The sequence below is a fragment of the Xenopus tropicalis genome, chromosome 2 (assembly GCF_000004195.4).
Source record: "Xenopus tropicalis strain Nigerian chromosome 2, UCB_Xtro_10.0, whole genome shotgun sequence".
Taxonomy (NCBI): domain Eukaryota; kingdom Metazoa; phylum Chordata; class Amphibia; order Anura; family Pipidae; genus Xenopus; species Xenopus tropicalis.
In genome coordinates, this window is record NC_030678.2 from 101,700,294 (window position 1) to 101,712,356 (window position 12,063).

Sequence of the window (12,063 nt, forward strand, 5' to 3'; positions counted from 1 at the left end):
ACACTGAAGTAATTTGCTTTAGGGCTCTGGCACACGGGGAGATTAGTCGCCCGCGACAAATCTCCCCTGTCACTGGCGACTAATCTCCCCGAACTACCATCCCACCGGCGAAAATGTAAGTTGCCGGTGGGATGGCACACGCTGCGCAGGTGATTTCAGCAAATCGGCATTTTCACCGGTGGGATGGCAATCCGGGGAGATTAGTCGCCCGCGAACAGGGAGATTAGTCGCGGGCGACTAATCTCCCCGTGTGCCAGAGCCCTTAAGGTGGCTATACAAGCAACAATTACGATCTTCCCACGACCATTGGTTGTAGGAAAGATTGTTAATCAGCTCTACTAACGTTAAGAGCTGAACTGTCAGATATGCAGGTAAAAACAAAGGAATTCTTTACCCTATCTGATAGTTCAGCATTATTGTTATGATTAAAGTCATTAATATATTATGTTCTATTTCCCTGCACTAGTAAGGGCTCTGGCACACGGGGAGATTAGTCGCCCGCGACAAAACTCCCTGTTCGCGGGCGACTAATCTCCCTGAGTTGCCTTCCCCTGCCATCCCACCGGCGAAAATGTAAGTCACTGGTGGGATGGCACACGCGGCGGCGAGATTTTGCGAATATCGCCGAAGTTGCCTCGCGATGCTTTTTCGCCGATTTGCGCGAAATCGCGCCGCCGCGTGTGCCATCCCACCGGCGACTTACATTTTCGCCGGTGGGATGGCAGGGGAAGGCAACTCAGGGAGATTAGTCGCCCGCGAACAGGGAGTTTTGTCGCGGGCGACTAATCTCCCCGTGTGCCAGAGCCCAAAAAGTTGTGTGTGTGCTTGAAAAACCCAACTATAGTTTATATAAACAAAGCTCCTGTGTAGCCATGGGGGCAGCCATTCGAATTAAAAAAAAGGCACAGGTTGCATAGAAGATAACAGATAAGCTTTGTAGCTTCCCATTGTATTCTACAGAACTTTTTTTTTATCTGTGTAACATGTGCCTTTTCTCCCAGCTTGAATGACTGCCCCCATGGCTACACAGCAGCCTATTTATATAAACTATTGTAGTGTTTCTGAAGCAAACACACCAGTTGCACCAGTGCAGGGCACCAGTACATTATATTTTAATAACTTTAAAATATTTTCATTTTTTGGTGTTACTGTTCCTTTAAAAGTAAGGATTACATATAACAGGCTCCCAAAAGTATTTTTCTTTTTGTCAAGCCACACTGTATTGCCAGTAAAATCTACATTTTAGAGAAGTAGTGAACTGTAGTATGTATTCATTTTAATTCAGTGTTGAGCAAAACATTGCATTCTTTATTTCCATCAAGTATGTAGGAATTGCTAATCACATCCATATGCAGTCTCTCTGACTGGAAATACAGTTTGAAATACCCATAATTTGAGTAATTTATTATATTTTGGAAAGCTAGATAGAAATGGTCTAACGATGTCTATACCTCAGGTGCGATCAAGTGAATAATACATAGGCACTTAAATATATGTGAAATGGTTAGTTAATATATTATTGCCAATCAATTATCTTCCACTCCCATGATTCTGGCACCACTAGGGAGCTCTGTTTCATTAGTGTGCATGATTAAGGATACCTCAGGCAAGCAGCAGTAGTTGCTTTAAAACAAAAATGTAATGATATATAAAAACACGAAGGTGAGATATCTTTCAGTTTGATTCTTAGGATAATAATTAAAAAAGAAAAAATAAATAATTAAAAACATTGCTAATTACTTCGTTATTTCTGGTGTAGTATTTGAAAGCAATGAAACTGAAAAAAGTGTTTGGAAGGTGAACTATGCCTTCAAGTACAATGCTTTTTTGGGTCAAAGCAAACTTTCCCCTTGTCTGATATAGCAAGGTAGCTGCAGCTGTCACACACCCCTATACTGGAGTGCTGTGGTTTCAAATAATATAATAAAATATGAATGTTTCTCCTTTTTCTATGTGCTATGTGTGTATTTTAATAGATGGAATTTGGTACCCTTTATTGCACCAAGTGCTGCATCTGTGAATGATAAATGAGCATTGTGTGCTAATAGTCACAACTTGAAAGAGTGATGTACAGACTGCAAATCAGGTTCACGCAGCAAAACTGCAGTTTGGTGCAGCAGTTCTCTCTGCAGTCATTTCACGCTCCTGCTGATGCTGACAGCTAGTCAGACATACAGCAATTCTGTGGCACTTTTCTTTAATACATTTATCATCATATTTAGTACATGTATCATCATATCATACTTTTCTTATCATATTTAATACATTGTATGATCACTTTCTATAATCAGCTCTAAGGTTATAATAAAGTGTACTGAACATTGAACAGATGGGTCAGCACATCTAGAAGGTATGTAAGGCTAATGAATGTTAATTTGTAATGCATACACTCCTTTCTAACCACCATTGCTTTAATGATTTCCACACTAGAAGGTTCAGAGATGTGGGAAACATACATACCCCAAACTTGTGAGGTACCTGGAGAGAGTTCAATACATATATTTTCAGTATGCAGGGTTTTCCCTTTTCCTCAGACAATGTAGAGCTTTGTTTTTAAATCCCAGTTCTTCCCACACTTGTATTTTTCTCTTAGTAGTGGGTGGAAAAAATGTTAATGTTGAAGAGGAGTATTTCTGGAATTTCTTGTTATTTTGATATTAACCTGTTAAATAGTCAGGATAAGGCAAAGAACATTCTCTGATGTGTCTGAATAAGGCATGTGGTTGTGTGTCTATGTGTGTGATTATTATGTATAAAGGTGGTGCCTGAAGTATTTAAGAATTCTGACTGCTAGTTGTTTTATATTTAGTGCTAAAGGACAGAAGTTTAAACAGCAGTTTAAAAAACAAACAGTCAGACGTTCTCTTCTTCTTCTTTGTGGTGGTGAGGGTTGCTTTTTTATGTACTGCTGTGTCTTTGATAATGCAGTCAGTGAGAATAGTTCCATAGGGTAACCTTTTTGTTATCATATTTTGTATTTACAGTCTACATCCTACGTGCTACATCCTGTAGCAGATTACCTGACCCGATGCCCTTTATGTCATCATGACAGCGGATACATGGGATAAAGTGCACTTTGATGGTGCTAAGTATCCATCTCTTGTGTTTTAGTACCTTTGCAATGCATTCTGTCTACTGGACTATATGTATCCTATAGTAAAACTAGAGATTGCTGGGCCATCAGCAATTACTTTAGCCTGCTCCTCAAACGTCATTAAGGACCTCTCTAAACCACCCAGCAGCTACAATTGCTATTTACCTATATATGGTATACTGATAATTTAACTTATAAATATTTTTTATTATAAATATAGCCAGTGGGGTACCATTGACCCGCCAAAGAACCTCACTACAGGTGCCCACCACCCCTGACAGTTTTTTGCCACCCTCCTACACCCCACTATGTACACAGATGAGCAGGGATATCTCTGAAAAATATGGGTGATAAGAGGAAATCAAAACTTTGGACCCCCCAAAAAATGCACCATGATTAAATTGGAGCCAACATTATTAGGCCCTTTACCACAATTTTAGCCTGCAAGATCATTGCAGAAAATAAATTCTGCACACAGTGCTAAACATGCCAGTAAGATCACTGCAGAAAATGGGTTATGAGCACATTTACTCTAGCCATGCCTGTAAGTTCACTGCAGAAATGGACTATGAGCACATTAACACTATACATTCCAACAAGATCAATTCAAGAAAGAGCATGTTAACCCTAAACAGGAAAGTAAGATCACTGCAGAAATGTGTTATCAGTACATTAACCCGGGGCATGCTGATAAGATTACTGCAGGAAATGTCCAACAATAGACAATAAACACTCCAAACATGCCAGTAATATCATTGCAGTAAATAGATATGTTGAAAACATTAACTCACCCACACATGACAATGACATCTGTGCTGTTTGCCCCACTCTGCCACCTTCATGCCTGATACACTGGCATACAAATTAAAGATTCTGTGCATTCCACTGTGCACATCTTTAATTTTCTTACCTCATTTGTTCTGCTGCAAGCGAGTGGTCCTTAGGGCCTTGTAAGGAGGACAGTGTGGATGTACATGGGGAGCTGGCAGGGTGACAGATGAGTCAGTAAGAAGGGCATGGTGCAGTTGGTGGGGCCCAACACAGAGGTGCTTCATTGGTGGCAGTTGGTGGAGGCGGTCAGGCAGTCTCTAACAAGTGAGTGGGGCTCAGCAGGATCGGGGCCCACTGGGATATTTCTCAGTATTCCTGTGGGTCAGTCAGACCCTAAGTGCACTAACCTAATAAACTTAATACAGAAAGTTGTTCTGGTTGTTTGTAGCAAAAGAGATCTCAGCATCTTGATACCTCCTGTTATTAAATTATACTGTACCTCTGGCCCTTTCATGTCTTTTAGGTGTGCATGGTTCAGCAACAGTCGGTTGGTAACATTTCCCTGAATTGAATTTTTGTTTTTACGTGATAAACCATGAGATTATCTTTTCTCACTGCATTGAATCTGTCCCATTGTACTGAAATAGTAGAAATTTCTTTTTGGTAGTATTTTGTAGGGTTACAGTCTTGTACAATCCAGTGTATTTTGCTTTCTTTTTAATCTGCAGTGTTTACTAGAATGGTTTTGCTGATTAATGCACTTACTTTATACTGTGTTTGCAGTTCACATTGTTTAGATTTAGCAATAAGATATTTCCATTTTTTGTGTAAAAGAAAAGTTTCCCATGAATTTATGCTTAGTTTGAATAATCAGTTTTACATGCAGGTTGAAGATGTAACACACCAGTATAACAGAGGCCAAATTGTGGGCTAATGTATACCTGCAAATTTTCCAGTACCCTTGGTGCATACTGTAGCCTGGATTTTCTGATCCTAAAGAGTGCTTGTTGGAAAGTGAGTGGGTTTTTGCTAATCAAAAACATTATTGACCATTATTTGCAATGGTCATGTGGATTGTCCCCATTTACTTAGTGTTAATGTTAGGGTATGTGGGATCATTTAGTAAAAATGAGAGTAACACAGGTGAAACACAATGTGATATTTTCCACCTGCACCTTTGTCAGTACAGCCCCGTAAAATAGAAACTCCAGCACAGGGGACTGCAGAGTGAAATGCATGTGTGTATGAGCCCTAACTTATGCCCTTAATCAGCTGGAAAACATTTCCAGAGACAGTGCTAACCTACCACTGTTTGTTTTCAATATGAAATTATTTATGTTATATATATTATTTATATATTATGGTATCATTGGTGATACCAATAAGAGTGAAAGTATTTCTGTCCATGGCATAATGAAAACACACAAATAAGCATTTCCTAATTATATTTCCTTATTGAAGGGGGAACTCTATTGACTGATTTGTATCTGTGTCAGTATGACTGACCTGTTGTTTAGAGAGTCAGCTAGTTCACTGTTAATCAGCACCACCAATATATTATATTGAACACAATTCATAAAACTGGGGAAATGTGTACAATTAGTAAAAGTACATTTTTTCTTTCAGTGTATAGTACATTAATATTATGCTGTAAAAGGATTTGCTTTGTGTTAATAGGGTTGTCTTGAGCTTGACTCCAACTTGCTTTACTGACCTGAGTGGAATGTACAGAATTTTGGGGGCTAACAGTATCTTTGTACAATTACAATTAGTATTTCCCTCTTTGCATTCTATGTTACAAATTGTTTAGCAATCCATGCTATCTAATTTTGATCACTGTAGATAAACTTTCTTTTTTTCTCTCTTTTTCTTTTTACTATATATATATATATGTATAGTATTTGGCAAATAGCAGTATCTATGTTTATGCCCAAAACTGTTGCCATTTTGTGTGCAATCATCACACCAAACTATTTAACTTGCATCATAACAGGAAGTCACAAGTCACACATTAAATTCTCTTATATCCAAGTAACCCTGATATAGTGATTAAATGCTAGCATGCCATGGGCAGCTTTACCAAGTTAGGTCTCTATAACTGTGACAGATATTCTAGCTTTTGTCATTTGGAATGAATCACCTCTGGTATATCAGAGATATCCCTGGCTGTAGTGTTGTGGATTACTGCTCTCAAGAAACCACTTTTAAATTGTTGCATATCATGTTGTGCTTTAATAGTCTCTCTGAGCAGAGGATTAAGGCTTCTCTCCAGAGACCTATATCCCAGGTGATAGAAAATATTGTGTTCGTGGTGACTCTCCAGAGGTCAAAACAACTACGAGAACTACAGAAATATCCTAGATAGCCTGGGTAGAAACCCAAGTTTAAGGAATGGACTGCCTCATAATGGCTGAACTAATTAGAGTGCCCTCTTTACCCTCTAATTGGTCAGTATTTGTATGTATTCTGCATGTTTGATGTGTACTACCTTCTGTTGTATAGAACTGTTGTACAGTCTTTTAATAAAAACTACAAGAAACAAATAAGAATATGAGTTTATTTCTTTGTGATAAAATTATGCAGTGCAGGCACAATCAGTAAAAATCAAATCTGAAGCACGAGATTTTTGTCTGGCTAAATCTGACTAGATGAATCTCCAGTATGACCTACTTTTATGATAAAATGGCTACATTTGCACCTTTTGGCCATGTTTGGTCTGGTTTTTTAGGTATAGGACCCATTATCCAAAATGCTCGGGACCAAGGGTATTCCGGATAAGGGGTCTTTCCGTATTTTTGATCTCCATACCTTAAATCTACTAAAAAATCAGTAAAATATTAATAAACCCAATAGGATTGTTTTGCATCCAATAAGGATTAATTATATCTTAGTTGGGATTAAATACAAGGTACTGTTATTATTACAGAGAAAAAGGAAATCGGTTTAAAAAATCTGAATTTGATTTAAATTGAGTCTATGGGAGACAGGCTTTCCATAATTCAGAGCTTTCTGGATAATTGGTTTCCTGATATCGGGTCCCACACCTGTAGTTTAAATTTTGCCCTTTCTTCTATGCCCCTCCACCTTTTAAGTTGTTAATGTGACCTGTTTCTGTGGTACATGACTACAGTAATGTCTCTGTGCCTTTTTTTTAAATTTATTTTTATTCCTCATCTTTTTATTGAGACCTCATATATATTAAAGCAAGATAAAAGATAAATATATAATTGCTAATTCATGTAAACATCTCTATAATGCCAACAATCACAAAACTATCACTAGATTTGAATGTAATTAACCCAGCGTTTCGGAAATTCAAAACATAATGACTTTATATATTCACCTGTAACGAGTAAATAAACAATATATTTACCCAGTGCTGTAATAATCTCAGTACATGACAGGCCTTAGTTTGATCTATGGTTTTACACAAGCCTCTGTTTCTTGATAATGGTCAGTCTAGCTGCCCAGAAAGCCTGCTGATAGATAACATTACAGAATTACAGGAATGTGCTTTGCAGTCTGTTGCCAGTTTTGACACAGCAATGAGATAATGCAACTTTGACATGAGATAAAAACACTGTTCTTTGGCCTTGTTCTGTTATATTTAACCAAAATTATATCATTAAGGTTTGGCGCATATAATGTATTTCAGTGCTTCTAGCTGCTGTTCTGTTGTCTCTCTCTGTTTGTAGATTAAAATGCCTTTATTGCAAAAATTTTTGGGGGCAAACAACAATAGCAGCAACGTTTCAGGTCACATAAGACCTTTTATCAAGCTGGAAAGTGGCCATTGGGGAACCTGCACGACTTCTAACTAATCACAAGGCTTGGTGCTGACTACTACTCTCCAAAACCTGTTATACAGAATGCTTGGGACCTGGGGTTTTCCAGATAAGGGGTCTTTCGGTAATTCTGATCTCCTACCTTAAGTCTGCGAAAAAAAATTATTTAAACAGTAATTAAACCCAGTAGGATTATTTTGGCTCCAATATGGATTAATTATATCTTAAGTGGGATAAAGTACAAGGTACTGTTTTATTATTACAGAGAAAAAGGAAACCATTTTTAAAAATGTGAATTTTTTTATTAAAATGGAGTCTATGAGAGATGACCTTTCCGTAATTCGGTACTTTCTGGATAATGGGTTTCCGGATAAGGGGTCCGATACCTGTACTGATCTTAGTTTTTTATACTTTTATATTCTGGTCAAGAGAATTTGTGACACTGAGGGGGGTTGATGCCTGAGGACAGCTTGTTTAGATAATATAGTATATACATTAGCAATAGTCATTTATTAAAAGGTTCACATATAAAAAGCACAAATGATTTAAAATTTGTATAAAGGAAAACCTAAAATGTTTCATTTTTGTAAGAATTTTCTCAACAAAAATCCCTAAAAATCTCCAAAATAACAAATTAAATAAAGATTTTTACAGTTTGCCTAGGACAACTCCCATTGAATTCTACATGACTTTTAAGATGGCAGATTTTTCAGTTTGTGCTTTTTTTGTGGTTTTAGTGCATAATAAATGGCAAAAAAATGTTTACAATTTTTTTAGCACAAAAAACACGAATCGCAGAAAAAAAAATATGAACATTAGTAGACACATGCTTGGCAGTGTGATCATTAGACCATACATGAGCAGGGCCCTCTTAACCATCTGAATTGGTCAGTATTTGTATGTATTCATGTTTGATGTGTACTACCTTCTGTTGTGTAGCACTGGAGGACATGTGGGTGATTGTATTTTAAAGGGGACCTGTAACCCTGAGAAATAATGTTATCATGTTAGCTGAGCAAAATAAACTTTAATCAAACTGTATAAATTATTTAAATGTTGTTTCCTCCAGTGTTGAAATTCACAATTACAGAAAGCAGGTAGCGCCATATTGAGGACATTAAGGCAAGTTTTGTATCACCTCAAAAATCTTGTGTGGGTGACAGGCCCCTTTAATAATATTCTCAGTGAATAGTGTGGGAGGTGAAGTCACAAGATTTTATGTTTGTCCAACCTGTCTGTATTCTTGTTTGCATGGCATTTGAAATGAGGCATTTTCCAAATACATTATATTTGAAATTATACTAAATTGTTTCAAAAATGATCTGAATGATTTCTAAACAAAATCTGAAGTCTATGCAACCCTCCAAAATTAACAAAACTGCATTACCTGTAAACTGAAAACTGCTGTTTTCAATTGTCAAAAATGATTTGATGTGGCCATAAACGAGTTGACATTAGCTGCTAACTCAGTTCTTCCAAAAATTGAGGAAGATATTTATCGGGCAGGTTTGAATTAGCCATCGGATCGAGGAGCACATCTGTGGATTTATGCAGTCCTCTTTCTGATGGCCTGCATACCTTTGTTGTGATCCATTCATTTTTCCCTCAAACTCAAAGATCGGATCAACCCGATATTGCCCACCAAACCAGTGGATGTTCACACGTATGGGCAGCTTAACCTTAAAAATACCAACATTAATAATCATCCTTCAGATACTTTTGCCTTTAACACTCTTACTGAATGTGCAATACTTTGTTGTTAATATGTTATCAATGTCTTTGTCTTATTCTTAGAAAATCTGGTTGCTCTACATTAGCTCAAACCTTCCATGTTGATCAATGGAATTCTGTGATTTGGAAAGTGATCTGTGTAAGCTCGTGGCTGCAGCCAAATTCAGCCATCTAGAAAGAGTGGATCCTTCTATTGTGAAATCAAATTGGATTTGCAGTTGGTTACCTGGACGATCAAGGGTAAGTAATTGAACCCAATTGCTACTGTATACGGAAACTTGGTTTATCTATTCTGTAAGACACAAGTTAAGGGGAAAACACAAAACTTGCGTTTCTTGGATGGAATTTTATCACAATAAGTTATTGTATTTATCAGCCCATTTGTCATGAAGATCTTACCATACAGCTGGTTATGCATTTACATTTATTCTCTGTCACCTCCAGTGAATACCGTTGTTAGAGCACTAATGCAGCCAGCATGCACTTTACTAAGGCCATATTTTATTTACATCAATCATCTTAATAAAACAATTGCTTTTTTTTGTGAAATCCACTGCTTATAGTAATGTACAGATTTTTTTCTTGAGATTTAAAACTTGAGATGTCAAGCCATAAAATATTTTAAAATGAACAGATTGATTATATACTAGGGCAGAAAACATTTACATGTATTTTTCACATAACTTTTATCACTGAAACACATTCAGAATGCTGTGCCAGCACATCAGTATGATATAGCTGACTATACATCTTTTATAATAGCCAACAAAATTATACATAAAAGAGAAGGAAAGGGTAAATGTTAGGCACCGGCACCAGCCCTGGGTATATGGGAGTGTTTCTCTTGCTCTTGTCTTGTTCCTTCTGAATCCCGGGGCTGAGACATGCACAATTGAGCACCCCCCCCCCCTCCCCAGTGATTTAGCCTTTCCTTTTCTTTTAAGTAACATATAAAAATGTATTTTACAATACTGGTTTGTCAAATGCTGTATAGTAATATAAAGTAGTGCTGGGCGGTATACCGGTTTAACCGGTCTGTACCATCTTAAAGACAAATAATTTGTGACAAATGTAACATCGATTGCATTGACAATATTGAAGGAAACTGTTAAATGTCTACAGTAGCATAGGTTGTTTAGACTTGTTACAGTTTGTGACAGGCAACTTCAATTTAATTTGTGTAAAATTAAGAGGTTTACCATTCTTTTCAATTTCATATTAAATATCTGTGTTATTGAGATAATTTGAAAAGATTATTTTTTTGCAAACAGATATAATGGAATATGCAAGTCATTATTAGTATCTAATTTTCAATTTCCTTGTTTTATTAAGTTTCCTTGTTTTGTAAAGTTATAATTCATTAGTGAAATTGTGGTGTAAAAGGATAGAAAATACTCTTCAGACACCCAAACTGAAATAAGCTGCAGGCACTCACATTTATAATGAATAGATCGCTTTTGAGCTGCAACTTTCCAGATGGGGGATCCACATTGGCAGGGTATCAGTACCTTGTTAAGACTGTCTATAAATTAAGCCTATTATAACTCTTACAGAAAAGAACTGAAGGTGCTTACCCAGTGGAGAAGTAGTAGGAGTGCAGAAGAGTAGGGCCTTATAAACCTGAAATGGAAGGCCACATGCTAAACGTGCCCTATAGAATAAATTCCTGGTACTCTCTATTAATTAAACAGTACATTGTACTTGAGACTAACTAAGATAGTATGAATTCATATTGGTGAAAAAACAACATTTTTGGGTTATTTTAACGTTTAGATGTATTTTAGTGGTCTTAAAGGAAAGGTAACACTAACATTTTTTAAGTAAAAAAAGCTATTCTACCCTGCACCAATAACTGCCCTATCCTGCAAACCACTTAGTATTTTGAATGCTTTAATAGAAAATACCTGCTAAAACTTGGCTTCCTGTCAATAAAAATATGGCGATACGGTGAAGGAGGGAGCAACATCCACTATGCGACGATCGATTGATCGAGCCTAGCCTGACTCCTTCCTATACAGAAGGAAGGCTAGGCTCGATCAATCGATCGTGATTTGCAGAATAGGGCAGTTATTGGTGCAGGGTAGAATAGCTTTTTTACTTAAAAATTTTTAGTGTTACTTTTCCTTTAAGGAATGGTGATTCAAATTACAAAAATACATCTTGAAGACCTCATGTCTGGAGCATTTTGGATAATAGGTCCCATATTATACAACAAGGTCACTTGGGGGGCCATCATATCCAATATGCAGTCTTAATTAGGACTGTTAGTGGAGGACAGAGGAGTGCCAAGCCAGCCAGGTGCCCTAGGCAACCCAGCTGGCCAGCTCGCCAGCCCCCCATGTGAGGGCACAGGCACGCACATTCATAGTAACACCACAGCTGGAGGGGGGAGCATGGTTACAAGCAATGCTGGGGCTAAGCAATCCTGAACTAGGGGTAGGCAGAATAGGTACGTGCCTTGTGCCCCCCCCCCCCCTTCCCCCTCTTGTTGTGCCTTAGGCAGGTGCCTCTTCTGCCTACTCCTAGTTCTGGCCCTGGTAGAGAGAGGGTAGCATAAACACCCCTTGTTACCTATGGTCAAATTCACACCTGGCATACAGTCTGCTTCTCTCTTCTTGCACTTGCAGGCATGCAGAGAGAAGTGGATCTGCTGTCATTCACAGCTACATGTAGCTGCACTAA